The sequence below is a fragment of the Mesoplodon densirostris genome, chromosome 18, assembly GCF_025265405.1.
Source record: "Mesoplodon densirostris isolate mMesDen1 chromosome 18, mMesDen1 primary haplotype, whole genome shotgun sequence".
Classification (NCBI taxonomy): Eukaryota; Metazoa; Chordata; class Mammalia; order Artiodactyla; family Ziphiidae; genus Mesoplodon; species Mesoplodon densirostris.
In genome coordinates this window covers 26,089,903-26,115,840 of record NC_082678.1, presented here as the reverse complement: position 1 = coordinate 26,115,840, position 25,938 = coordinate 26,089,903, and the positions used below count along the sequence as shown (strand labels likewise).

At 43.9% G+C, this 25,938-nt stretch overlaps 1 long non-coding RNA gene across 2 annotated transcripts in view; it reads right to left on the bottom strand.

The window, feature by feature from the left end:
- The window catches only part of LOC132478917 (uncharacterized), a 34,271-nt gene extending 13,414 nt beyond the window's left edge, over positions 1-20,857 (bottom strand). The window contains exons 1-2 of one of the 2 annotated variants that reach the window (XR_009530424.1): positions 20,659-20,857; positions 13,333-13,404 (exon numbers count right to left, since the gene is read on the bottom strand). This is a non-coding gene — a long non-coding RNA (uncharacterized LOC132478917). The remainder of the gene's footprint in view (positions 1-13,332; positions 13,405-20,658) is intronic. The other variant, XR_009530425.1, reaches the window with a different exon arrangement.
- Positions 20,858-25,938: the final 5,081 nt, after the last annotated feature.

Below are 25,938 nucleotides of genomic sequence, written 5' to 3'. Positions count from 1 at the left end.
CAATACTGCTCCTTTTCCAGTTTCTTCTGTCTCCTTTACTAAGGGAAGAAACCAAATGCTAGGGTGGTAAGGGAACTCTTGTGCAATGAAGTAACAGGAGGCTCAAGAATTATTCCATGCCATGGAACCCATAATTGGCAGGCTTTCCAGAGGTCACATGGATGCATATGGCTCTCCAAGACAATGCAGTCTCAGTGTGAATCTCCCATTGGGAGGTCCAGTTGCTCCCATATCTTTGATTCTTAATGAATATGAATGTCAAAAGTTTCTAACGACTGAAAGGGCAAAGGATTGCAGGGCCATGGTCTGCTGTATGGTTGTTGTGTCAGGGACACACTCCAATGTTTAGAGGATTATTACCTCTCTTGGCAAGCTACAAGGCTGTGAGGGAGAGGCCTTTTTCTCAACCACAGGGATGTTGGTAGTTGAAACTTCTCAAAGGAATGTCTACACTGCCCAGGTAGCTGTTTAATTGCCCGGCAGCATGGTCAGCTCAGTAACTATACATGAGGGCCTGACAATGCCCAGGCTGGACTGAGCTAGAGGACCACAGATGCCTGCCTGGATAGTGAGAGGTCAAGGGCTGTCCTGAGACTTGATCATCTATTCATGCCCACTCAGACTGCACAAAGGATGCCTCCAGTTCCAGGAAGGCCCCACCAGCCCTTAAGAAGGCAGCATCTGGGAGCTGGCAGGTCACTGCACCCAGTCCTGTATAAATCCACACATGTCCACTGAGTGCCCTCCTGTCTGGGCTGTGCTGGAACCTGGGGCTGCCCAGGCAGAGTAGGGCCAGCATCACCCTTCCCAGGTGGGAGGGCAGAAGGAAACCATGCATGACTTCTGACACCCTCCCTAATCCTTGACAGAGGTTGAGGTGGATAAGAAACAGTCCGAGACAAGAACAGACATTTCATTCTTCTCTCAGAGCCCAGGACTGGGGAAAGGGAGGCCAGAAAAACAGTTATTGACCTCGGCTCCCTGACTCCTCTTTGACCCTGGGCAAGTCCTATCCATTCTGGAGGCTTCAGAGAGAAGAATAGGGGAGGGCAGTGAGGGCCAATTATGCTTAAACCTAACTCTAACCTTAACCCTATGAACCCTAACCTCTAACTGTAACCCCCTAACAACCTTAGCCCCAGACCCCTAGACCCTCGCCCCTGACCCCCAAACTCTAATCCCTGACCATGACCTTTAACCACAACCCTCTACAATGACTCTCCAACAATGACCCATAACCCTAAACCGTGACCCCTGAACCCTCACACTGACTCAACCCCAGGCCTAAAGCCTGGTCTAGTGGGTACCGAGAAAGGACTCTATGAACTCTCAAATAAACCAAGGAATTAAATCTTCCTGACCACGAATTTAGCAATGGTTTCTTAGATTTGACAGTAAAGCATAAGAAATGAAAGAAAAAAGTAAATTGGATTTCCTCAAAATTACAAACCTTTGTGCATCAAAAGAGGCTATCCAGAAAGTAAAAAGACAGCCCACAGAATGGAAAAAAATATTATATTGGCACATTATATATCTGATAAGACTCTTTATCTAGAATATACCCAGGACTTTTACAACTCATCAACAAAAAGACAAATAATACAATTTTTGAAAGGGACAAATGACTTTCATGGACTGTTCTCCAGGTAAGACATACAAATGGTCAACAAGGACATGAAAAGACGTCAAACATCAGTAGTCATGATGAAAATGCAAATAAAAGCCACAATGTGATGCCCCTTCACACACACTAGAATAAATAAAAATAACAATAAAAATAATACAAATAAAAATAAAAATAAAAATAAATTTTAAAATAAATAAATAAAAGTAACAAATGTTGGCAACAATGTAGAGACATTGGAACCCTTAAAAGTCACTTGTGGAGATGTACAATGGTGCAGTCTATGTGTACAAAACTTTAGCATTTATTCAAAAATATAAAATATAATTACCATGTGGTTCAACAACTCTACTCCTACATATATACCCAAACAATGGAAAACAAGTGTTCAGACAAAAACTTGTACACCAACTATTCATAGCAGCACTATTCACAATAGCCCAAGGTAGAAAAGATTAAATGTCCATCAGCAGGTAAATGGATAAGCAAAATAAGGAAGATCAATAAGCTGCATTATTCTGTCATATAAAGGAATAAAATAAAATTATACGGCTGCTGTGGAAAACAGTATGGTAGCTCCCCAAAAACGTAAACATGGAATTAACGTATGATCCCTTGATTCCACTCCAGGGTGTACACCCCATATTCATAGCAACATTATTCACAAGAGCCAAAAGGTGGAAGCAACACAACACATCCTTCAACAGATGAATGGATAAGTACAGTGTAGTATATATGCAATGGAATATGATTCAACCTTTAAAACTAAGGTAATTCTCACACATGCAACAGTGTGGATGAACCTTGAAGTCATTATGCTAAGTGAAACAAGCCAGACACAAAAGGACAAACCTTCTATGATTCCACTAGTATGAGGTATCAAAGACAAAGTAGAATAAGTAGAATAAGGTTGCCAGGGGTTGAGGTGAGTTAGTGTTTAATGACTACGGTTTCACATGGGGAAAATTAAAAAGCTCTGGAGATGGATGGTGAGGATATTTTTACAACAATGTGAATGTAGTTAATGCCACAGAACTGTGTACTTAAAAATGGTTTAAATGGGGCTTCCCTGGTGGCACAGTGGTTAAGAATCCGCCTGCCAATGCAGGGGACACGGGTTCAAGCGCTGGTCCTGGAAGATCCCACATGCCGTGGAGCTGCTAAGCCCGTGCGCCACAACTACTGAAGCCAGCGTGCCTAGAACCCTTGCTCTGCAACAAGAGAAGCCATCGCAATGAGAAGCTTGCACACCACAACGAAGAGTAGTAGCCCCTGCTCGCCGCAAGTAGAGAAAGCCCGCGCACAGCAATGAAGACCCAACACAGCCAAAAAATTAAAAATAAAATAAATTTTATTTAAATAAAGCTTTTAAAAATGGTTTAAATGGTAAATGTGTTTTTAATCACAATGAAAAAAATGAATGAAATAATGATCAATGTTACAATGCGGATAAACATTGAAAACATCCTAAGTGAAAGAAGCCATACAGAAAAACCACCCAGATCATGCTCATCTTGTACCCTTTAAATCCAACAAGGTTTTTAAAGTGAGGAAAAGCCCCAGTGATGGTTCCAGGAAAAGAAAACTGTATTCGAATGGAAAATACATTTCCACAAAGCTGGGGCAGCTGGTAAAAGTTGAAGCGGGTCTGTGGATAGGATTATAATGTGGAAACCATAATTATTCCTCATTTTGGGGTTATGTGCTGGTTCCCTGGGAGAGTGGCCCTCCCACTCTCACAGGGTAAAACAAACGAGTATTCTGTGAATGTGGAAAACTTTATACTGCTATTTAAAGTTTTTTATACACTTGAAATTTACTAGAAAATAAAGTACTCATCAAAACAACCATGTCTCTCTCGCCTCTCTTTCGCTTTGTCACAGCTTACCCTTCCCCCTCCCCATATCCTCAAGTCCACTCTCAAGAGAGAGGCTTGGACATATATACAGTACCAAACATAAGGTAGATAGATAGTGGGAAGTGGCTGCATAGCACAGTATCAGCTGTGCTGATATGTTTATAGCATAGCATATGCTATAAACATATATGCTATATGCTATAGCATAGCATATCAGCTCGGTGCTTGGTGACCGCCTGGAGGGGTGGGATGGGGAGGATGGGAGGGAGGGAGACGCAAGAGGGAAGGGATGTGGGAGCAGATGTATATGTATGACTGATTCACTTTGTTATAAAGCAGAAACTAATTAAAAACATGTTAAAAAAAAAAAAACAAGAACCATGTCATACCACACCAGAAATACAGACATCAAACTCTGTTATAGAGGCCAAGCCCTACCCAGATCCAGTTCACCCACAGTAGTGATGCTAATCACCCTTGTAGGAGTCCACATACTACAAGAGGCACCATGGGAAGATTATACTGGGAGCCACTATGTCTTGGGTGCTGTGGATGACCTGGATGTAGTTGAAACAGTGGGATTTCTGAATTCTAGTTTTCCACATCCAACCACCAAAAAACTATTACAACTAACAAATGAATTCAGTAAAGCTGCAAGATACCAAAAAAAAAATCAATGCACAAAAATCATTTGTGATTCTATACACTGATAATGAACCATCAGAAAGAGAAATTTTTTTTTAATTCCATTTACAATTGCATCCAAAAAGATAACTAGAAGTAAATTTAACCAAGGATGTGAAGGACCTGCACACTGAAAACTGGAAGACGCTGATAAAGGAAACTGAACAGATAAAAATCAATGGAAAGATACCCCGTGCTCATGGGTAAAAAGAATATTTTTATTCTTTTTATTTTTATTTTCTTTTTATTCTTTTTATATTTTCTTTTCATATAAATGCATATTTATATGCATTCTAAGGTGGGACTTCCCTGGCCATCCAGGGGTTGGGACTCTGCGCTCCCGCTGCAGGGGGCGCAGGTTCCATCCCTGGTTGGGGAACTAAGATCCCGCATCCTGCATGCCACATGGTGTGGCCCAAAGTTTTTTTAATTTTAAAAAAATATGCAAGAAAATGGGAATAGGAACATACATATCGATAATTACCTTAAATGTAAATGGACTAAATGCTCGCACCAAAAGACACAGATTGGCTGAATGGATACAAAAACAAGACCCATATATATGCTGTCTACAAGAGACCCACTTCAGACCTAGAGACACATACAGACAGAAAGTAAGGGGATGGAAAAAGATATTCCATGCAAATGGAAACCAAAAGAAAGCTGCAGTAGCAATTCTCATATCAGGAAAAATAGACTTTAAAATAAAGACTACTAGAAGAGACAAAGAAGGACACTACATAATGATCAAGGGATCAATCCAAGAAAAAGATATAACAATTGTAAATATTTATGCACCCAACATAGGAGCACCTCAATACATAAGGCAAATACTAACAGCCATAAAAGGGGAAATCGACAGTAACACATTCATAGTAGGGGACTTTAACACCCCACTTTCACCAATGGACAGATCATCCAAAATGAAAATAAATAAGGAAACACAAGCTTTAAATGATACATTAAACAAGATGGACTTAACTGATATTTATAGGACATTCCATCCAAAAACAACAGAATACACATTTTTCTCAAGTGCTCATGGAACATTCTCCAGGATAGATCATATCTAGGGTCACAAATCAAGCCTTGGTAAATTTAAGAAAATTGAATTTGTATCAAGTATCTTTTCTGACCATAGTGCTATGAGACTAGATATCAATTACAGGAAAAGATCTGTAAAAAATACAAACACATGGAGGCTAAACAATACACTACTTAATAATGAAGTGGTCACTGAAGAAATCAAAGAGGAAATAAAAAAAATCTAGAAACAAATGACAATGGACACACGACGACCCAAAACCTATGGGATGCAGCAAAAGCACTTCTAAGACATAAGTTTATAGCAATACAATCCCACCTTAAGAAACAGGAAACATCTCAAATAAACAATCTAACCTTGCACCTAAAGCAATGAGAGAAAGAAGAACAAAAACACCCCAAAGTTAGCAGAAGGAAAGAAATCATAAAAATCAGATCAGAAATAAATGAAAAAGAAATGAAGGAAACGATAGCAAAGATCAATAAAACTAAAAGCTGGTTCTTTGAGAAGATAAACAAAATTGATAAACCATTAGCCAGACTCATCAAGAAAAAAAGGGAGAAGACTCAAATCAATGGAATTAGAAATGAAAAAGGAGAAGTAACAACTGACACTGCAGAAATACAAAAGATCATAAGAGATTACTACAAGCAACTCTATGCCAATTAAATGGACAACCTGGAAAAAAAGGGCAAATTCTTAGGAATGCACAACCTGCCAAGACTGAATCAGGAAGAAATAGAAAATACGAACAGACCAATCACAAGCACTGAAATTGAAACTGTGATTAAAAATCTTCCAACAAACAAAAGCCCAGGACCAGATGGCTTCACAGGCGAATTCTATCAAGCATTTAGAGAAGAGCTAACACCTATCCTTCTCAAACTCTTCCAAAATATAGCAGAGGGAGGAACACTCCCAAACTCATTCTACGAAGCCACCATCACCTTGATACCAAAACCAGACAAGGATGTCACAAAGAAAGAAAACTACAGGCCAATATCACTGATGAACACAGATGCAAAAATCCTCAACAAAATACTAGCAAACAGAATCCAACAGCACATTAAAAGGATCATATACCATGATCAAGTGGGGTTTATTCCAGGAATGCAAGGATTCTTCAATATATGCAAATCAATCAACGTGATACACCATATTAACAAATTGAAGGAGAAAAACCATATGATCATCTCAATAGATGCAGAGAAAGCTTTCGACAAAATTCAACACCCATTTATGATAAAAACCCTGCAGAAAGTAGGCATAGAGGGAACTTTCCTCAACATAATAAAGACCATATATGGCAAACCCACAGCCAACATTGTCCTCAATGGTGAAAAACTGAAACCATTTCCACTAAGATCAGGAACAAGACAAGGTTGCCCACTCTCACCACTCTTATTCAACATAGTTTTGGAAGTTTTAGCCACAGCAATCAGAGAAGAAAAGGAAATAAAAGGAATCCAGATCAGAAAAGAAGAAGTAAAGCTGCCACTGTTTGCAGATGACATGATACTATATATAGAGAATCCTAAAGATGCTACCAGAAAACTACTAGAGCTAATCAATAAATTTGGTAAAGTAGCAGGATACAAAATTAATGCACAGAAATCTCTGGCATACCTATATACTAATGATGAAAAATCTGAAAGTGAAATCAAGAAAACACTCCCATTTACCACTGCAACAAAAAGAATAAAATATCTAGGAATAAACCTACCTAAGGAGACAAAAGACCTGTATGCAGAAAATTATAAGACACTGATGAAAGAAATGAAAGATGATACAAATAGATGGAGAGATATACCATGTTCTTGGATTGGAAGAATCAACATTGTGAAAATGACTCTACTACCCAAAGCAACCTACAGATTCAATGCAATCCCTATCAAACTACCACTGGCATTTTTCACAGAACTAGAACAAAAGATTTCACAGTTTGTATGGAAACACAAAAGACCCCAAATAGCCAAAGCAATCTTGAGAATGAAAAATGGAGCTGGAGGAATCAGGCTCCCTGACTTCAGACTATACTACAAAGCTACAGTAATCAAGACAGTATGGTACTGGCACAAAAACAGAAAGATAGATCAATGGAACAGGATAAAATGCCCAGAGATAAACCCACGCACATACGGTCACCTTATCTTTGATAAAGGAAGCAGGAATGTACAGTGGAGAAAGGACAGCCTCTTCAATAAGCGGTGCTGGGAAAACCGGACAGGGACATGTAAAAGTATGAGATTAGATCACTCCCTAACACCATACACAAAAATAAGCTCAAAATGGATTAAAGACCTAAATGTAAGGCCAGACACTATCAAACTCTTAGAGGAAAACATAGGCAGAACACTCTATGACATAAATCACAGCAAGATCCTTTTGGACCCACCTCCTAGAGAAATGGAAATAAAAACAAAGATAAACAAATGGGACCTAATGAAACTTCAAAGCTTTTGCACAGCAAAGGAAACCATAAACAAGACCAAAAGACAGCCCTCAGAATGGGAGAAAATATTTGCAAATGAAGCAACTGACAAAGGATTAATCTCCAAAATTTATAAGCAGCTCATGCAGCTCAATAACAAAAAGACAAACAACCCAATCCAAAAATGGGCAGAAGACCTAAATAGACATTTCTCCACAGAAGATATACAGACTGCCAACAAACACATGAAAGAATGCTCAACATCTTTAATCATTAGAGAAATGCAAATCAAAACTACAATGAGATATCATCTCACACCAGTCAGAGTGGCCATCATCAAAAAATCTAGAAACAATAAATGCTGGAGAGGGTGTGGAAAAAAGGGAACACTCTTACACTGGTGGTGGGAATGTGAATTGGTACAGCCACTATGGAGAACGGTATGGAGGTTCCTTAAAAGACTACAAATAGAACTACCATATGACCCAGCAATCCCACTACTGGGCATATACCCTGAGAAAACCATAATTCAAAAAGAGTCATGTACCAAAATATTCATAGCAGCCCTATTTACAATAGCCCGGAGATGTAAACAACCTAAGTGTCCATCATCGGATGAATGGATAAAGAAGATATGGCACATACATACAATGGAATGTTACTCAGCCATAAAAAGAAACGAAATTGAGCTATTTGTAATGAGCTGGATAGACCCAGAGTCTGTCATACAGAGTGAAGTAAGTCAGAAAGAGAAAGACAAATACCGTATGCTAACACATATATATGGAATTTTTAAAAAATGTCATGAAGAACCTAGGGGTAAGACAGGAATAAAGACACTGACCTACTAGAGAATGGACTTGAGGCTATGGGGAGGGGGAAGGGTAAGCTGTGACAAAGTGAAAGAGCGGCATGGACATATATACACTACCAAACGTAAGGTAGATAGATAGTGGGAAGCAGCCGCAGAGCACAGGGAGATCAGCTCGGTGTTTTGTGACCGCCTGGAGGGGTGGGATGGGGAGGGTGGGAGGGAGACACAAGAGGGAGGGGATATGGGAACATATGTATATGTATAATTGATTCATTTTGTTATAAAGCAGAAACTAACACACCATTGTTAAGCAATTATACTCCAATAAAGATGTAAAAAAATGCATTCTGGCCAAATTAATGTACACATTCAATGCAATCCCTACCAAAAGTCCAATGACATTTTCCATAAAAACAGAACAAACAATCTTAAGACGTGTGTGGAACCACAATGGACACAGAAGAGCCAAAGCGACCCTGAGGAAGGAGAACGGGCGGAGGCATCTCGCTCCCTGACTTCACACTTCATTATGAAGCTGCAGTCCCAAAAAAAGTGTGGAATTGGCACAAAAACAGGCACACGGACCAGAGGAACAGAGCAGAGAGCCCAGGAATCAACCTACAGGTATGTGATCAGTTGATTCACAAGAAAGGAGCCAAGAACATACACCAGGGAAAGGTCAGTCCCCTCAATGAACGGTGCTGGGAAAACCAGAGGCCACAGGCCAAAGAACAACGCTGCACTCTGTCTACACCACACACAAAAGGGGCCAAAATCCCAGTTTTGCACATCAAGCCCTTCCTCTCCTGGGTCCTCTGAAGACAGACACCCTCAGCGGTCAGCCACGCACAGGAACCTTCTCCCCACTTTTCCTCACCTTCTCCCTCAGCGGCATCATCTCCCGGCAGGTCCTGAGGAGACCAGGCTCCTGTCAGCATGAACTGGACCCCCCAGTGTCCCAAAGCTGAAGCCCCAGCAGGTCCTGAGGAGACCCGGCTTCCGTTAGTGTGGACTCGACCCCGGGTTGTCCCGAAGCCCGGCTGTCAGCATGGACTCGGCCCCGCGTGTCACAGAAGCCAAAGCCCCAGCGGGTCCTGAGGAGGCAGGGCTCCCGTCAGCTGCGCGCTGCGCCAAGTCTGCAGGCAGAATGCGCCTTCCCACGGAGGCTCAGGGAGGCGGGCTCGCGTTCCCTGCCAGCCAATGGGAACGTGCAGACCAAGCCACCTCCCAGTTCAGTGGAGGCCCCGCCCCCTGAAGGCACTTCCCGCTGCATCCACTAAACTGTGGAAATGCAAACTGAAATACAGTCAAGTATCCTATGACTTCTCCAAAATAGTTAAGAAATAATTAACTGGAAACTGTATGAAATGAAATGACTAGACACAAACTTTAAAACTTACACCAAACTCACTCAAATTTATTAACAGACATTGAAAATGTGAAACTATCAAAATTACAGAGATAAACACAGAAATACATGACCTTGGGTTTAGTCTCTCAATCACGAGCTTTGAGTTTTAACACATAACACAAAAAGCCAATCCACAAAAGAAAAAAGTAATATTATGGACTTTATCAAATTAAAGATTTCTACTCTCAAAGACATTATTCAGAAAATCAACAGACAAGACACAAACTGGGAGAAAAATATTTGCAAAACTTGTGTCTGATAAAGGATCTGGACTCAGAATAGACAAAGACCTCTAAAACAACCCCATAAAAAAAATGGGTGAGGATCTGATCTTAACAGACACCCAGACAAAAAAGATATACAGATAGTAAAAATCATACAAAAACAAGCTCAACATCATATACCATTAGGGAATTACAAATTAAAATCATGAGATATCACAGCACACCTATTAGCACTGCTAAACTCCAAAAATATGACAATACCAATTGCTAGAGGGTGAGGAACAACAAGAACTCTCCCTCATTGCCAGTGGGATGCATGTACAGCCACTTTGTAAGACAATTTGGCCGTTTTTTCCAAAGCTAAACAAGTCTCACCTTGGGATCCAACAATTGTGCTTCCAGTATTTAGGCAACTGCTTTGAAAATCTATGTCCAAATGCAAACAAGGATGCAATTATGCACAGGAGCACTATTCATAATGGCTAAAAACTTGAAGAAATCGGCATATCCTTCAAGAGATGAATGTAGGGCTTCCCTGGTGGCGCAGTGGTTGAGAGTCCGCCTGCCGATGCAGGGGACACGGGTTCGTGCCCCGGTTTGGGAAGATCCCACATGCCGCGGAGCGGCTGGGTCCGTGCGCCATGGCCGCTGAGCCTGCGCATCCGGAGCCTGTGCTCCGCAACGGGAGAGGCCACAGCAGTGAGAAGCCCGCGTACCACCAAAAAAAAAAAAAAAAAAAAAAAAGAGATGAATGTATAAGCATCCATGTCAAGGCAAGTAGCATATGCCACCCCAGAATATCTCTCTCTGGCATGAGGATTATTTCAGTCTGATTTTTTTAAAAAAGGGAATCTCAGAAAACTGAGTAGAGACTGCCCTTTTGTGAAGGACATTTACAATAGAGAAATCTCCATTTATAAGGGTATGTCCCACTTTGCACCAGACATAGAAGGATAATGAAATCTCAAGTAACACTTATCAATGGAGATGTCCTGACTTAAATGTGCAAACAATCATACCCTTGCTTACTGTGCCTTGCACAATAACCTGACATAACTGGCCTTCCCCCCTTCCCCAACATCTTTCTTCTGTTTTTAGCTGAAGACAGTATTTAAGGGGATCATTTCAGGGAGTGACTCAGTTTTCCCTGCTATCACCCCTGTATTCAGAAGGTATACATGTTATTAAATTTCTGTTTTTCTCCTGGTAATCTTGTCTTTTATTACAGGGGCGGGGGGTCCTCAACCAAGAACCTAGAAAAATAGAGGGGAAATTGTTTTTCCTCCCGTACACGTGCACTGGAATACTACTCAGCAGAAAGGAATGCACCATCAACCTATGGAAAGACATGGATATATCCTCAGTATATATTGCTAAGTGAAAGAATCCAGTCTGAGGAGGCTGAACACAGTATGACCCCATTGATGCCATTCCGGGAAAGGCAAAGCTACATAGATGATAAGCAGATCATGGGGTGGGGGGTTTGAAGTGTTCCACGTGATACTCTAGGGTGGATACCTGTCACTATTCATTTGTCTAAGCCCACAGATGTGCAGAGCCCAAGGGGCCAATCATAATCTATTCAAATTTAGTTATTTAGGATGTAGGCGTGTTGCAGGATGGAATACATAATGTGACAGGAGTCTAAATGTATTAGAAATATATGGAAATAACTCACTGTAGGGGATGGGGTAAAAGGTGCTGACCTAAGTTACCTTTGGAAATGAATGGAATCTGTAGACTAAAGGCAAAATGGACCATATATAAACAGTGGGCTTTATTTTATGAAGCTCTTTCCAGGGTGTAGTAGCTAACAATTCTGAAACCTCTGCACATGTAACCTGGAAAGGAGCAATGCACAGATAAATGGCAGATGGTGGGAGCCAGGCTCCTTGCTGTGGGGGTGGGAAGTTACAGATAAGCAAGGGGAGAGCCTCTGCCCTCGTAATCCTGGATCTGGGCTTCCTGGAAGGATGCTGACTGGCTGGGGGAAACACAGATCTTCACACTGGGAAGACCCTGCAGACACAGGAACTTCACGCCCCATCTTTCCACCCATAACTACTGGAAACACCCAGTCCTTTGTAATCAGTCACTTGCAGCTTTTAAGACATTCTCATCCCTAAGCAGATAAAGGAGCATAAGCTGTCCCAGAATCCAGGCCCTGGGGGTAGAGCCAGGTTGGGGGCTCCTGAGCCTCTGACCAGCAGGTGAGAGGAAGGAGGAGGACCAGACCTGAGGACAGAGGTTCCCTGAAGTCTGTGAGCCCCGGTGCCCCGATGGGATTCTTTCCCAGTGCGGACATGGGCGGGGCCTGCAGTGGTTCTGTGTTCGCCCTGGGCCCCTTTGATGAAGCCATGGCATCACTGGGCCCAGATGTCTCCTGGCGGTGTCTCAAACTCTGACACAGCGGTTTTACAATGGAACAAGAGAATGAAGGTCAGCCCCTGACGGCCACTCGTTTCTGCCTCTGAGTTGCTTCCACCAGGACCGCAGTCACCTGCACGTAGTCTGCAGTGACCTAACTGCCCCCATTGGCCTTTCCTCTCCCTCCCTGTGATGATTCTAGTGACATTTCTAGCCCAGACCCCTCTCTCAGGCCAGAAGCCTCTGTCCAGCCACTGCATCCCCATCTCCCTTGGGGACTAACAGGCCCCCTCAGAGGACTGGGATCCCGCAGCTCCCCACACCCAGGAGCAGCCCCACCTTCTCAGGTTGCTGAGCCCAGGCACTGGGTGTAACCGAGCAGGACCCTATGGGGCCCTCCCAGGGCAGACCCCTCCCCCACATCCTCTGCTGTAGGTCCTCTCTGCAGTACCTGGATAACAGTATCTGATGCACACTTCCTGGGTTGTTTTACAGATGCTAAAACCACCACCAAGTGGAAGAAACTAACTACTTGATGATCATGAACAGGTAGGCCCAGAGATTCTGCTGCCTAAGAATTTATAATGTTAACTGCCTGTTACCTCATCTTCAACCAGAGAATTGTGCACCAGCTGATCACATACCCTGCGACCCCCCTCCTTCACCTGGCCTTTAAAATTGCCTTGCTAAAATCCCTCAGGGAGTTCGGGGTTTCAGAGCACAAGCCACCTGGCCTCCTTGTATTGGCACTTTTACAATTAAAGCTGCACTTTTCTTCACCACAGCCGGTGTCAGTAGATTGGCTTTACTGCACTCGGGCAAGTGGACCCAAGTTTGGTTAGGTAACACCGGGGTCTCCAAGGCTCCCACTCACCTTGTGCCCCAGTGACTGTCACCTGCTCCTCCAGAGTCTTGTAGCAAAAATAGAAATGAAGTTTTTCCTCCCCTGAGAACAAGGAAAATAAAGGGAACAGTGAACAGGCTAGATAAGAAACATAACCTGGCCTGAAAGAGTTCATCAATTCTTATTTTACTTTGTCACTAATTTGTAGTAACTAGATTGGTACTTTACAAAGCTAACCTCACTCCCTGACACTATGTAATTTACATTCGGCACCCATCACCCCTGACTCTGTGTGAGTTACATCCCCTGCCTCTCACTCCCTAACCTTATTATGTCCAGCACTTACATTCTATACGCCCCTCATAACAAATCACCCCCTAGTTTTTCAGTTCAGAAACAAGTTCATCGGCCGATAAACCAGAGACAAACATACGCAATTACCAGACTGCTGGACCCCAATTAACAGGCAGCCTGACGCCAACTATGACTGTTTTGAAATAATGCAAAGGAAAGGAGGAATGCAAGACCTTCACTACTTTGATCCTTATCCTATACACTGGACTTCGAGAGCCCCACATATAAAATCTTCCCTGGGGCTTCCCTGGTGGCGCAGTGGTTGGGAGTCCGCCTGCCAATGCAGGGGACATGGGTTCGTGCCCCGGTCCGGGAAGATCCCACATGCCGCGGAGCGGCTGGGCCCGTGAGCCATGGCTGCTGAGCCTGCGCGTCCGGAGCCTGTGCTCCGCGGCGGGAGAGGCCACAACGGTGAGAGGCCCGCGTATCGCAAAAAAAAATAAAAAATCTTCCCTGATTCTCAAGGAGGTGTGCCCAGTTCTTGAGGCGCTAGCTGGCTGTGTCTTCCCTGCTGCCTGGCAGAAAAATAAAGCCATCTCTCTTTTCCTCCAAAATCCCTGTCTCCGTATTTCTGTTTGGCCTCGGTGCACAGGGAAGCCGATACTTCGACAACAGTCTGTGGCCAGCTCCCACACTAATTCACCTCTACGCCCACAGCCCTGGCCCAAGCCCGATCTTGTGCCTGGTTCCTCCATCAGGCCTGACAAAGCTCCCTGCCGGCACGGTGCATTTCATATCCCACCCCAATGTGGTCTTTCTGAAGCACAAACGAGACTGACTCTCTCCCACCTGTAATCCCCCAAAGTTTCCCCACTTTCGCTAGGGTATCTGCTGGGAGAGACATCTGCCAAGGCCTTGCGAGTCCCCGGCATCCCCACTAGGCTGCTGGCTCCTGGGTTCCCTGACAATGAGCACCTCGGCAGGCCAGGTGACACGGCAGGAAACCCCAGAACTGCTCACCTCAGGAGGGGACTGGCACTGCCACGGCCTGATCAAAGAGAGCAGAGAAGGGTTCCCCAGCTGGCACACAAACTCTGCATGAATGGCCTCTCCTTGAGCCATTATATCACCTCGTGTGACTTGAGGGAAGGAAGGACCGAAGCACACTTGGTTCCTAAGGAGGATGGTATAGGCTCAGTCACGTCCCCCCAAATTCACAGGCTGAATCCCTAACCCACAGGACCCCAGGATGTGGCTGTATTTGGAGATGGGATTTTTAAAGAGGTGATCAAGGTAAAAATGAGGTCACTAGGGTGGATCCTAATCCAATAGGATTGATGTCCTACAAGAGGAGACTAGGACACAGATAGGCACAGGGGGAGACCATGTGAGGACCTGGGGAGAAGATGGCTGTCTAAGCACCAAGGAGAGAGGCCTGAGGAGAAGCCAGCGTGCAGACACCTTGATCTCTGACAGCATCCAGGACTGGGAGATAGGTCTGTTATGCCCTGTCTGTGGTATTTGATACGGCAGCCCCGAGCAGACTCACACGCAGAGTAACTCAGGGCTCAGACTGTACAGAGCCCACTCTCCATCCGCCTGTATGGGAGTTACAGGATCCTCAGGAACTGAGGAGGGTGTCCCTGATGGGAGGCACAAGATAGAAGATGCTAGGCATTAACATGACTGCATTCACGTTAAACGTGCCTGAAATCCATTCACACGAGATGGTTTTGTCCTGTATGTACATCGGCACCTTCAGTCTGAACTGAAGATCTTTGGCTTCACCAGCTCCACTGAAAGCATTAGCTTCACCTGCTGTGGACTGTCTCCTATAGGATTTCCAGAACCACAAAGCATCGAAGCTTCACAGGCCCCAGAGTCTGTGCACTAGCGTCCAGGCGACCCTCACAGGAGAGCCGTGCAGCTGCCCATGAGAAACCATTTCCCTTTTTCCTGTTCACAGCTACCCTGCACCTCCCAGCCTTCCCACCCCTTACAGCTGGGGTGCAGTGCCTCGTGTTACCAAGGGGAAGGGGTGGAGGTGGTGAGGGCCTTGACCAGCCTGCATCCTAGGATGGAGGGCACGATGCCCACCTGGTCACCCCACCCTGCTGGTTGGAGCCCTCACCTGGAAGCAGGGAGAAACAAGGGACAGAGCCTGGGCCCCGACACCCACCTGCCCTGGACTCTCACAAGAAGGGGACGGAGACATCTTGAGCTTCAGCCCAGTTTTGGGAGACACTTTGTTCCAGCAACAAACATTTGCCTTAAAAGCCAAGGTGCTTTACAAACACCTCCCCAGCTGTCACAGAAAGGCTTAATCTCATCACACTTTTTGCAAACCCCAGCTCAAGGTGAGACCACCTCTCAGGTGATGGTGCTTCAGAGCAGCCCCTTTAAAAGATCCCTGGAGTTCAGCTCTCCCAGCCCTGCCTTCAGTTTAAGGGAGAAGTTTCCTTGACAACCTTGACAAACCTGCTCAGTTTCCTTAACAACCAAGCTTCGCAATCTCCCAAACTCTTCTCCTTCAAACATTCCTACTCTAGGCTTGATGAGCCTAAAGTGACGGTGCTGTCATCATGTGCCAGAGAGCGATTCTTCCAAGCCCATAGTTATTGGTTACATGATGCTATCGATGATGAAATCCCAGAAGAGCCAGCTTTGCAACATAACCACTTCTGGGCTTGGCACTGGGTCCCTTTCCATGGACAGAGTGGAGTGGCTGTTTCCACGTGCCCCATGGTGGAAGAGCTCACCTAATGGTACCAGGCCTTGATCCTTTCCAGGTGATTCCAGGGTCCTCATTCTCCCCAGACCCTCACCCACATGGCTGCTGTCTGTGCCAGTCTATACGGGACCTTGGTAATCTCCTAAAATGAGGGTTATTTTATACACAGATAATGGGTTGAATGCTGGCCCCAAAAGATGTGTCCCCCCAGAACACGTGAACAGGACCATATCTGGGAAAAGGGTCTTTGTATATATAGTTAAGGATCTCAAGATGAGGTCATCTTGGGTTAGGGTGGCCCGCAATCCAATTGAGAGAGTCCTTATGAGAGACAAAACAGGAGAGACTCAGACACAGAGGAGAAGCCATGTGATGACGAAGGCAGAGATGGGAGGGATGCAGCCTCAAGACTGGGGACGCCTGGAGCCCCCAGAAGCTGGAAAAGGCAGGAAGAACCCTATCCTGGAGCCTCTGGAGGGACTTCCATCCTGCAACACCTTGATCTCAGATGTCTGGTCTCCAGGACTGGGGGAGGATGAATTCCTGTTGTTTTAAACCACCCAGCTTCTCGTCAGTTTTTACAGAAGCCACAGAACAGTCACACAGACCCTACTCTGTAGGATCCTGGAAGTGCGGGTCTCACTAAAGGCAGATAGAGGCTGGATTACAGAACCCTTAGAGTCAGCACTGAGCCCCAGAAATCCTAAAGCAGTGGCTGGACACCAGAATGTTGAGGGGTCAATTCGGATGCCCATCCCCAAGGGTACCGGCTACACACGGCCTCCCCAGGTTTTTTCGCCTGTACCTGTTAGGGGTAAGTATGTTCATTCTGATTCAGGACTTCTGATGTCACCGTTCACGTTGCTAATTAAGAACCCACTAGTTACACAGATGAAAACCCTATCAGGACACTTGCTCCAGTGGTAAACAATTCTGAAGTTGGTCAGAGGTGGGGAATCGTCTCCCATGCAGCCAGCAGCCCCCCTGCAAGGAGCATCCTCATTGCAAAGCTGAGGGACTGTGCCGAGGCGTCTGTGAGTAAACGTGAGCTGAGCCCCAGGCCAGCTGCTGCTGAACTGTTCCCACCCTTCCCAGGTAAAACACCTGAATGTGTGCAAAGACGAAAGCCTAGAGGAAGGGCCGTGGAGCCCCCCAGCCACAGCACGCAGGCCACTTGGTGCCTGCAGGCCAGCCAGGATGGTCCTGGCCCCGGGCGCTCTTCTGGAAGCTTTCCACTTCCCTGCCTGAGGTACCCCTCCTGTCCTGGCCCCCACTGCTTTTTTCCTTCCTCACCTCTGCCCGGGGAGAAATTCCAGCGGCAGGTATGGGTGACACATCCCCTTGCTTAGCAGGTGGCAGCCTGGCAACTCCCGCGGAAAGTCCAGCAGAGCCCCACGCACACCAGGCCACCCACAGAGCCGTGGGCCCTACTCCCTCCCACCAGCCCAGCCCCGAGACTGCTGACAGGGCAGAGAATATGGCATCAGGCACAGCTGCAGGTAATCTCGCTGCCTGGAGGGGTGTTTATATCGACCTCAACCCAGGCACACCTGGGGAGGGCTGGCCGGCAGGGTCTGGCTGCCCAGGTCAGCCAATCCTCGCCCCTCAGGGGCTCACAGTTGCAGAAAATGGGCCTTGCTGCACTGGCCAGGTCCAAGGAACAGGTGTGGCGTCCTGAGAGTCAGGATAGACATGGGGCTGCAGCTCTGGCATGTTTTCTAATCATTTTAACTGGCCCATGAGTGGGAGACAATTTCAGAAAGACCCTCTCCTCACAAAAGGAATCCAGGAGTCAGGGAGAGGAGGGGTGGTGGGTGGAGACAGAGGCCTGGTGCCCCGGCTGCAGTGGGAGCCTCTGGAAGACCCAATGGAAGGAGGCCGCACAGAGTGACTCCCAGGGTCACAGGCCTGTCGGAGCTGCTGTTTGTTAGTTCAGGTCCTGCTCTGAGGTGCTCTGGGTCAGCTCTGACCGATAGGTGGGCTGGGGGCGCTCTGCAATGCGGGCTACGTGCACGGTTCCTGTGTGCCCAGCCCTGCCGGGTGCCTGCCCAGGGGAGCTCCGTATCCTGGGAAGGGCCTGAACACGAGAGCCCCGTGGGCTGCTGGGTAGCTGCACAGGTGAGCTCCATACCCTGGGAGGGGCCTGACCACGTGAGCCCTGCATCACCCTTCCCAGGAGGAAGGGTGTAGGGAAACCCTGCATGACCTCTGAGGCCCTAAGAACACTGGACTGAGGTTGAGTTCAATCGGAAACACTGAGGGACCAGAGCAGACACTTCACTCATCTTCTATCAGGGCTCAGGGCTGGAGGAGCAGAAAACAACGGCCGAGCTCAGCCTTGACCCTAATCCCGACACTGATCCTCACCCTAGACTCTGATCCTGACCCTAAGCCCTGACCTAACCTTAGCCCTAACCCGTATCCTAAACCTGTACCTTACTGTAACCCATACTTTACCTATATCCTACCTGTACCCTAATTCTAGCCCATGTCCTAACACCCACTCTAACACAGGACCCTAACACCCTGAGACCAAAACCATAAACCTTAAGCAATAAACAAAACCACAACCATAACCAAAACCATAAACCATAAAATGTATTCATTAACCATATGCATAAATATGTCATAACTGTAAACGTAACCATAAGACGTAAACCATAACAGCAACCATAAACCATACACAGCCCCAGCCCTAATGCTAACCCTCCAAACCACTTACACCAAGCCAAATCTAATCAAATTATACAAATACATCATAAAAAAGAAAACTACCCCAGCATACCTTACAAAGATGAATGTAAAAATCTATCACAAAATAATAGCAACAGGAAACCAAAAGAACATTAAATGGATAATGCCATAACCAAGTATCTCTACACCAGAAATTTCAGGTTGTTCAACATATTAAAATTAAGCAATGTAATAAACCACAATAAAAGTGTGAAGTAAAACACATGATCATATCATTTAATGCAGAAAAAGCTACAATCAAAAACCAGTGTTATTTCATGATACAAACACTCAAGGAAGCAGGAATAAAAGGAAATTTGTTCAATATGGAAAAGAGTAGTACAAAAAGCCACAGCAAACATCATGCTCAATGTTAAAGACGGAAAGATTTACTCCTGAAATCAGGAACGAGGCCAGTAAGCTGGTCTTCATCATTGTTACTCAATAGGATGCCGGAAGTCCTACCCAGAGTATTGAGGAAAGAAATAAGAGGCATCCATGTGTGAATGGAAAAATTCAAACTGTGTCTCTTCACAGAACACAGATCACATCATTTTATATATAAAACTACCTATAATGAACAAAAAATTATTTGAGCTAGTCAACTAATGCAGCAAAGTTATAGAACAAAATATCAATTCACAAAAATCTATCTTACATGTATACACAAGCAATAAATAACCAGAAAAAGCATTTATGATAACAATTTCACTGTAAATAATGTCAACGTCAATATTTAGGAATATATTTAGTCAAGATACAAGACTTGTTTTATGTGTGTAAATTTATATGTTTGAAATTACTGGAAAGTAAATTACTTTTCAAAACACCATGTCAATAGCATGTCCGAAAAGCAGAGAAAACATCAAGCTTCCATAGAGCAGCCAAGCCCTACCCAGATCCAGTTCACCCAAAGTCCACACGTCATTTAGAGGCACTGTGGGAAGGTTATATTAGGAGCCACTGTCCTCCGTGTTGTGGACGACCTAGATACAGTAGAAACGGTGGGATTTTGGAATTCCAATTTTCCACTTCGTTCCCCAAAAAAACTATTAGAACTAATAACTGAATTCGGTAAGGTTGCAAAATCAATACACAGAAATCAGTTGCATTTCCAAACACTAATAATGAACCATCAGAGAGATGCTCCTAAGACGCGTGTGGAGCCACAAAGGACCCCGAAGAGCCAAGGCGACCCTGAGGAAGGAGAACGGGCCCGAGGCACCTCCCTCCCTGACTTCACACTACCTGGCGAAGCTACAGTCCCCAAAACAGTGCGGAACTGGCTCAAAACAGGCGCACAGACCAGAGGGACGGGACGGAGAGCCCAGAATCCACCCCGCACGGCGGGGGGGGGGGGGGGGGGCGTTAATTTACGACAAGGGGGCCAAGGACACAACGAGCGGAAGGGCAGCCCCACGGTAAACGGTGCTGGGAAGACTGCACACCCCATAACCCACGCGGCTCCACCGCGCACCAGCCTGACCAAAACCCCAGCTTTGCACACCAAGCCCTTCTGGGTCGCACGAAGACGGGCCCCCCCAGCCGTCAGTCGCCCCCAGGAAGCTTCTCCCCACTTTTCCTCACTGTCTCCTCACCTTTTCCGCCGGCGTTGCCGGCGTCCTCAGGAAACCCAGCTCCCGTCAGCGTGGACGCAGCCCCACTTTGTCCTGAAGCCGAAACCCCAGCGAGTCCTGAGAAGACCGAGCTCCTGTCAGCAAAGACGCTGAGCCCAGCGTCCCAGCCGCAGCCCCGGCGGTGCCCGAGGAGACACAACTCCCCTCAGCTGCGCTCAGAGCCGAGTCCGCGGGGAATGCGCATGCGCTGTGGGGGTCAGAGAGGCGGGCTCAGCGCCACCCTGTGGTCGGTGCGGGAAGTGGTCGGTTACTGGAGACAGCGCCCCCTGCTGGCGGAACTGCTGAATCTGTTAAACCGTGGAAATTCAAACTGAAATGGAGACAAATATCCCAAAAGTTTTCAGAAAACAGTTAAGGAACAATTAACTGAGAAAGGAGAAGAGGCTGGAGGCATCTCCCTACTGGACTTCACACACTGTTGAAAAGCTACAGTCGCCGAAACAGTGTGGAATTGGAACAAAAACAGGTGCAGGGACCAGAGGAACCAGACAGAGAGCCCAGAATTCAACACGCACGGATGGGGTCGGTTAATTTATGACAAAGGGGCCAAGGACACACCGAAGGGAAGGACAGTCCCCACCCGTAAACAGTGATGGGAAAACTGGACACCCCATAACTGCAACAAATTGGAAACCATTTGGAATGCAATGAACGAAGATGCAAACTTTACAACTTACACCAAATTCACTCAAAGTTATTCACAGACAAAATGTAAATACAAAACTATTCAAAATTATGGAAGCAAAAGTAGAAGACAATTGACAATGAGCTTGAGTTTGGTCATGTAGATCATGAGCTTTGGAGTTTTAACACACAACACAAAAAGGCAATCTACAAAGAAAAACAAGGAATACTGTGGACTTTATAAAATTAAAGATATCTACTCCATGAAAGACCTTACTCAGAAAAGCAAAAGACAAGTCACAAACTGGGAGAAAAATACTTACAAACACACATCTGATGAAGGATTTGTCTCAAAACATACGAAGAATGCTAACACAAACAACCCCATGAAAAATAGGGAAAGATCTGACTGGACACCTGGCCAAAGAAGATACACAGACAGTACACAGAACTATGCCCAGGACTAGGGGGCAGAAAAACAATGGTCCAGCTCAACTCCCTGAATAATGTGTGACCCTGGACTAGTCCTGTTCTTCCTGGAGGCATCAGAGAGATGGAGAGGGAAGAAGGGGAAGAGGGCCAGATATGCTGACACAGAACTCTAACCCTGACCACACTCCTCGCTTTCATTCAACATAATTAAATAAAAAGAAATAAGAGAAATCTGATGGCAGAGGAAAAAGTAAAACTGTCACTCTTTGTAGATGACATGACACTCTATGTAGAAAATGCTGAAGGCAACACCCAAAAGCAAATTGAACTCATCAGAAAGCACAGTGAGGTTGCAGGATACAAAATTAATCTACAGAAATTGGTTGCATTTCTAGACACTCACAACAAACTATCAGAATGAGAAATTAAGAAAACAATCCCATGGACAATGACATTAACAAAAATAAAATACCTAGAAGTACATCTAAGCCAGGAAGTAAAAGACCTGTACTCAGAAAACTGGAAGACATTGATGAAAGAAAATGAAGATGACACAAACAAATGGAATGATATGCTGTGCTCATGGAATGAAAGAATTCGTATTGTTAAAATGCTTCCACACCACCAAGGCAATTGAGAGATATGATGCCATTCCTCTCAAAATATAAGTGGATTTTCTCAGAACACTACAACAAAAAATTCTAAAATGTGTATGGAAACACAAAAGAACCTAAAGAGTCAATAAAATCTTAAGAAGAAGCACAAATTTAGACATATCATACTGTCTGATTTCAAACTATACTGCAAACCTAGAATCATCAAGACAACATGGTATTGGCACAAACAAAATAAACATAGATACAAGGAACATAACTGAAAACACAGAAGTAAACCCATGCTTATATGATCAATTCATCTATGGCAAAAGAGGTGAGAATATACAATGGGGAAAAGACAGCCTCTTCAATAAATGGTGTTGGGAAAAGTGGACAGCTACATGCACAAAAATCACCATTGGATTCCTTTCTCATACCATCTACAAAAACAACCTCAAAATAAATCCAGCACTGCAAATACTTCAATCCTGAAGCCATAAAACTCCTATTAGAAAACATAGGAAGTACACTCTTTGACATCAATCTTAGCAATATTTTTTTGGATTGGTCTCCTCAAGCAAGGGAAACAAAAGCAAACTAAACCAAAAGGACTCTATCCAACCAAAAGTGTTTTCAACAGCAAAGCCAACCATGCACAAAACCAAAAGAAAGCATACTGAATGTGAAAAAATATTTGCAAATAGTGTATCTGATAAGGGGTTCATATCAAAAACAGACCAAGAACTCACATAACTCAACTTCCCAAAAAACCCCTAACCCTAACCCTAACCCTAACCTGTATAATTCTTCCTTTTAGGGGGAAACATTGTAGAAGGCAGACCAAGTTGCTGTTAGCAACAGGTTCTTGTCCTTTACCCGCAGTATTAAGTTTCTGGGGAGATTCAAACTGATCCTTGACTCTGAGTGTACTCATTTTAATCATTCCCTAGATTCACAATAAAATAAGTGCATTAATGCAGGAAATCAGCCTTTTCTAACTATTAATAATGAATTTTAGCCTTGCATATTCTTGAATAAACAGTTAAGAAAATGCTTTTCTAAAATTTTATTGTCTAAAATTATCTTGTCTTAATTTGTCTTTCTTGCAGGATTCAGAGGCTTTTCTCTCAAATCTAGTAGTTAGCAAGACCATCTTTGCTAAAGTAGACAGGTTAGCAGAAATCATCAATTTCCAGAGACCCAAGGATTTAAATAATTTTTTAAATGACTGGTCTCAACAAACTTATGGTTACCAGGGCGGAAGTGAGGAGGGAAGGGATAGCTAGGGAGTTTGGGATTGACATGTACACACTGCTATATTCAAAACGGATAACCAACAAGGAGCTACTGTATAGCACAGGGAACCCTGCTCAATGTCATGTGGCAGCCTGGATGGGAGGAGAGTCTGGGGGAGAATGGATACATGTATATGTATGGCTGAGTCGCTTTGCTGTGCACCTGAAACTATCACAACATTGTTAATCGGCTATACTCCAATATAAAATAAAAAGTTTAAAAAAATAAAATAAAATGATCAAAAAAATACATAAATAAATATAAAAATAAACGAATGGTCTCAGAAACTGAACTCACTTATGTCTCTAGTTAACAAAACTACACACCTTATTGCCAAAGAGGAGATGATACATAATCTACAATAAGGGTCTCCATGCCCTTAATGCTTTCCGAAAAGATTTAAAATCAGAAGTCATATATTAAAGAAGACTTTTATGATGTATATGTTGGTGTTGTTTTTTTTCTATTCTCAGCTCTTTTGTCTAAAATTTAAAAGGTAGTCAATATATTTGAGGCCCCTTTCGATCTTACTATTCCTCAATTTCATTATTAACTTTGCATTTGCAGTTGGTACAAAAATATATAATATATTTCTATTGTCTGAGTACTCAAAAAATTGTCAAAACTTACCTAAATATGTTTTTCTATCATTTGAAAACTTTTTTAGCTATTATTTGTTTTCATTCAGCTAACAACCCAAATTATAATAATCAAAAAGCAGTATGTGAGCATGAGTGCCTTGAGAAGGGGTCACCACATTGTCATCCTTGCAGTTCTCTATTTGTTGTGAGTTGTACAAACTTCTCCTTTCAGAGCAGTCATCTTGTTTTTGCCAGGAATATATTATGGGGCATGGTCCTTCTGATGTCTACTTATTCAGTGAGTGTGAGATGATTTGTATCACTTTCATTGGTTTATTTTGACTGTAATGTATTTTTTTCTGCATTAAAGTTTGAATTACATAACAGAAAAAAAAAACAGTATATGCATGTTTACTTTCTATGGTTACCTGTGTCTCTAAACATTTTGTGGGATAGTGATTTAAGTGTTTTTTAAGTAAATAAGTTTTGTTGTAAAACTATTGATTATTTAGTAGAATTTAAAAGAACATTTGGGAGAAAGTTGTGATTTGTGAAGAATTTGTATTTTAGTATCGTGTCAGAAAGTCTCTAGATGGTGTACAGAGCTATCAAGTAGGCTATAGACTTTTTTTTGAGTCAAACTAGTTGTTGTTTTTTTGTTTGTTTGTTTTTTGCGGTATGCGGCCCTCTCACTGCTGTGGCCTCTCCCGTTGCGGAGCACAGGCTCCAGACGCACAGGCTCAGCGGCCATGGCTCACGGGCCCAGCCACTCCGCGGCATGTGGGATCCTCCCGGACCGGGGCACGAACCCGTGTCCCCTGCATCGGCAGGCGGACTCCCAACCACTTCGCCACCAGGGAAGCCCGAGTCAAACTAGTTTTAAACACAGTAGCTTATTTTTACCCCCTTTCCTTGACTTGACCAGTCGTTAACCTAAATCAACTGACATTGTGTTGACACAGTTTAATACACCAAGTCATTTTGATAAGACTCCTTTGTGGCTTTAACTTCCATGTCTAATTACATCATTAACACTCCAAATTCATTTTCTCCCTATAGGAACTTCAGTTCCATTATAATGCGTGCTAGATAACAACCTAAGATGCATTAAAAATGTCCAATAAAAGAGACTTCAGGCCACCCTCTCGGTAAATGGTATAGCGTTGACTTTTATTTTCAAACAGAATTAAACAAAAGTAGTTTCACTGTCAAAAGAAACATCTGAGATCACTTACCATGAGCAAATTTTAGAAATTTTAAATTTTGATTTCAAAGAAAATAGAAAAGAAACCAATGTTAGGATATTTTAAATATGTTTAAATAAAGAAAGTGTAAGGTCTACTTTTTAAAAAATACAAATAAGGAGAGGCGGGGAAGGCATTCTGGAAACAGCAGTTCTCATAATTCATTTTCCATTTAATGGTCACTAAATTGTCATATTTCATGATCCCAGGGGCTGGAGACAATTGTGGAACCTCTATTTTTTTTTTTCTGAGTCATTGTGAATAATAACATCGTACTGATCTAATTTTATTCTTTGGAAATGTTATGTCTTGGTTACATTAATAACAACATCTACTATCACTACCTTTAAAAACTAACCAAAAATATGGCAAGTTTAGAAACATCAGAAGTTCACACTAGCAGTAAGAATATGATTTTAATTTTCTTTTGAATGAAAAGGATAGAAAATAAAATCCTTTGCATTGTTA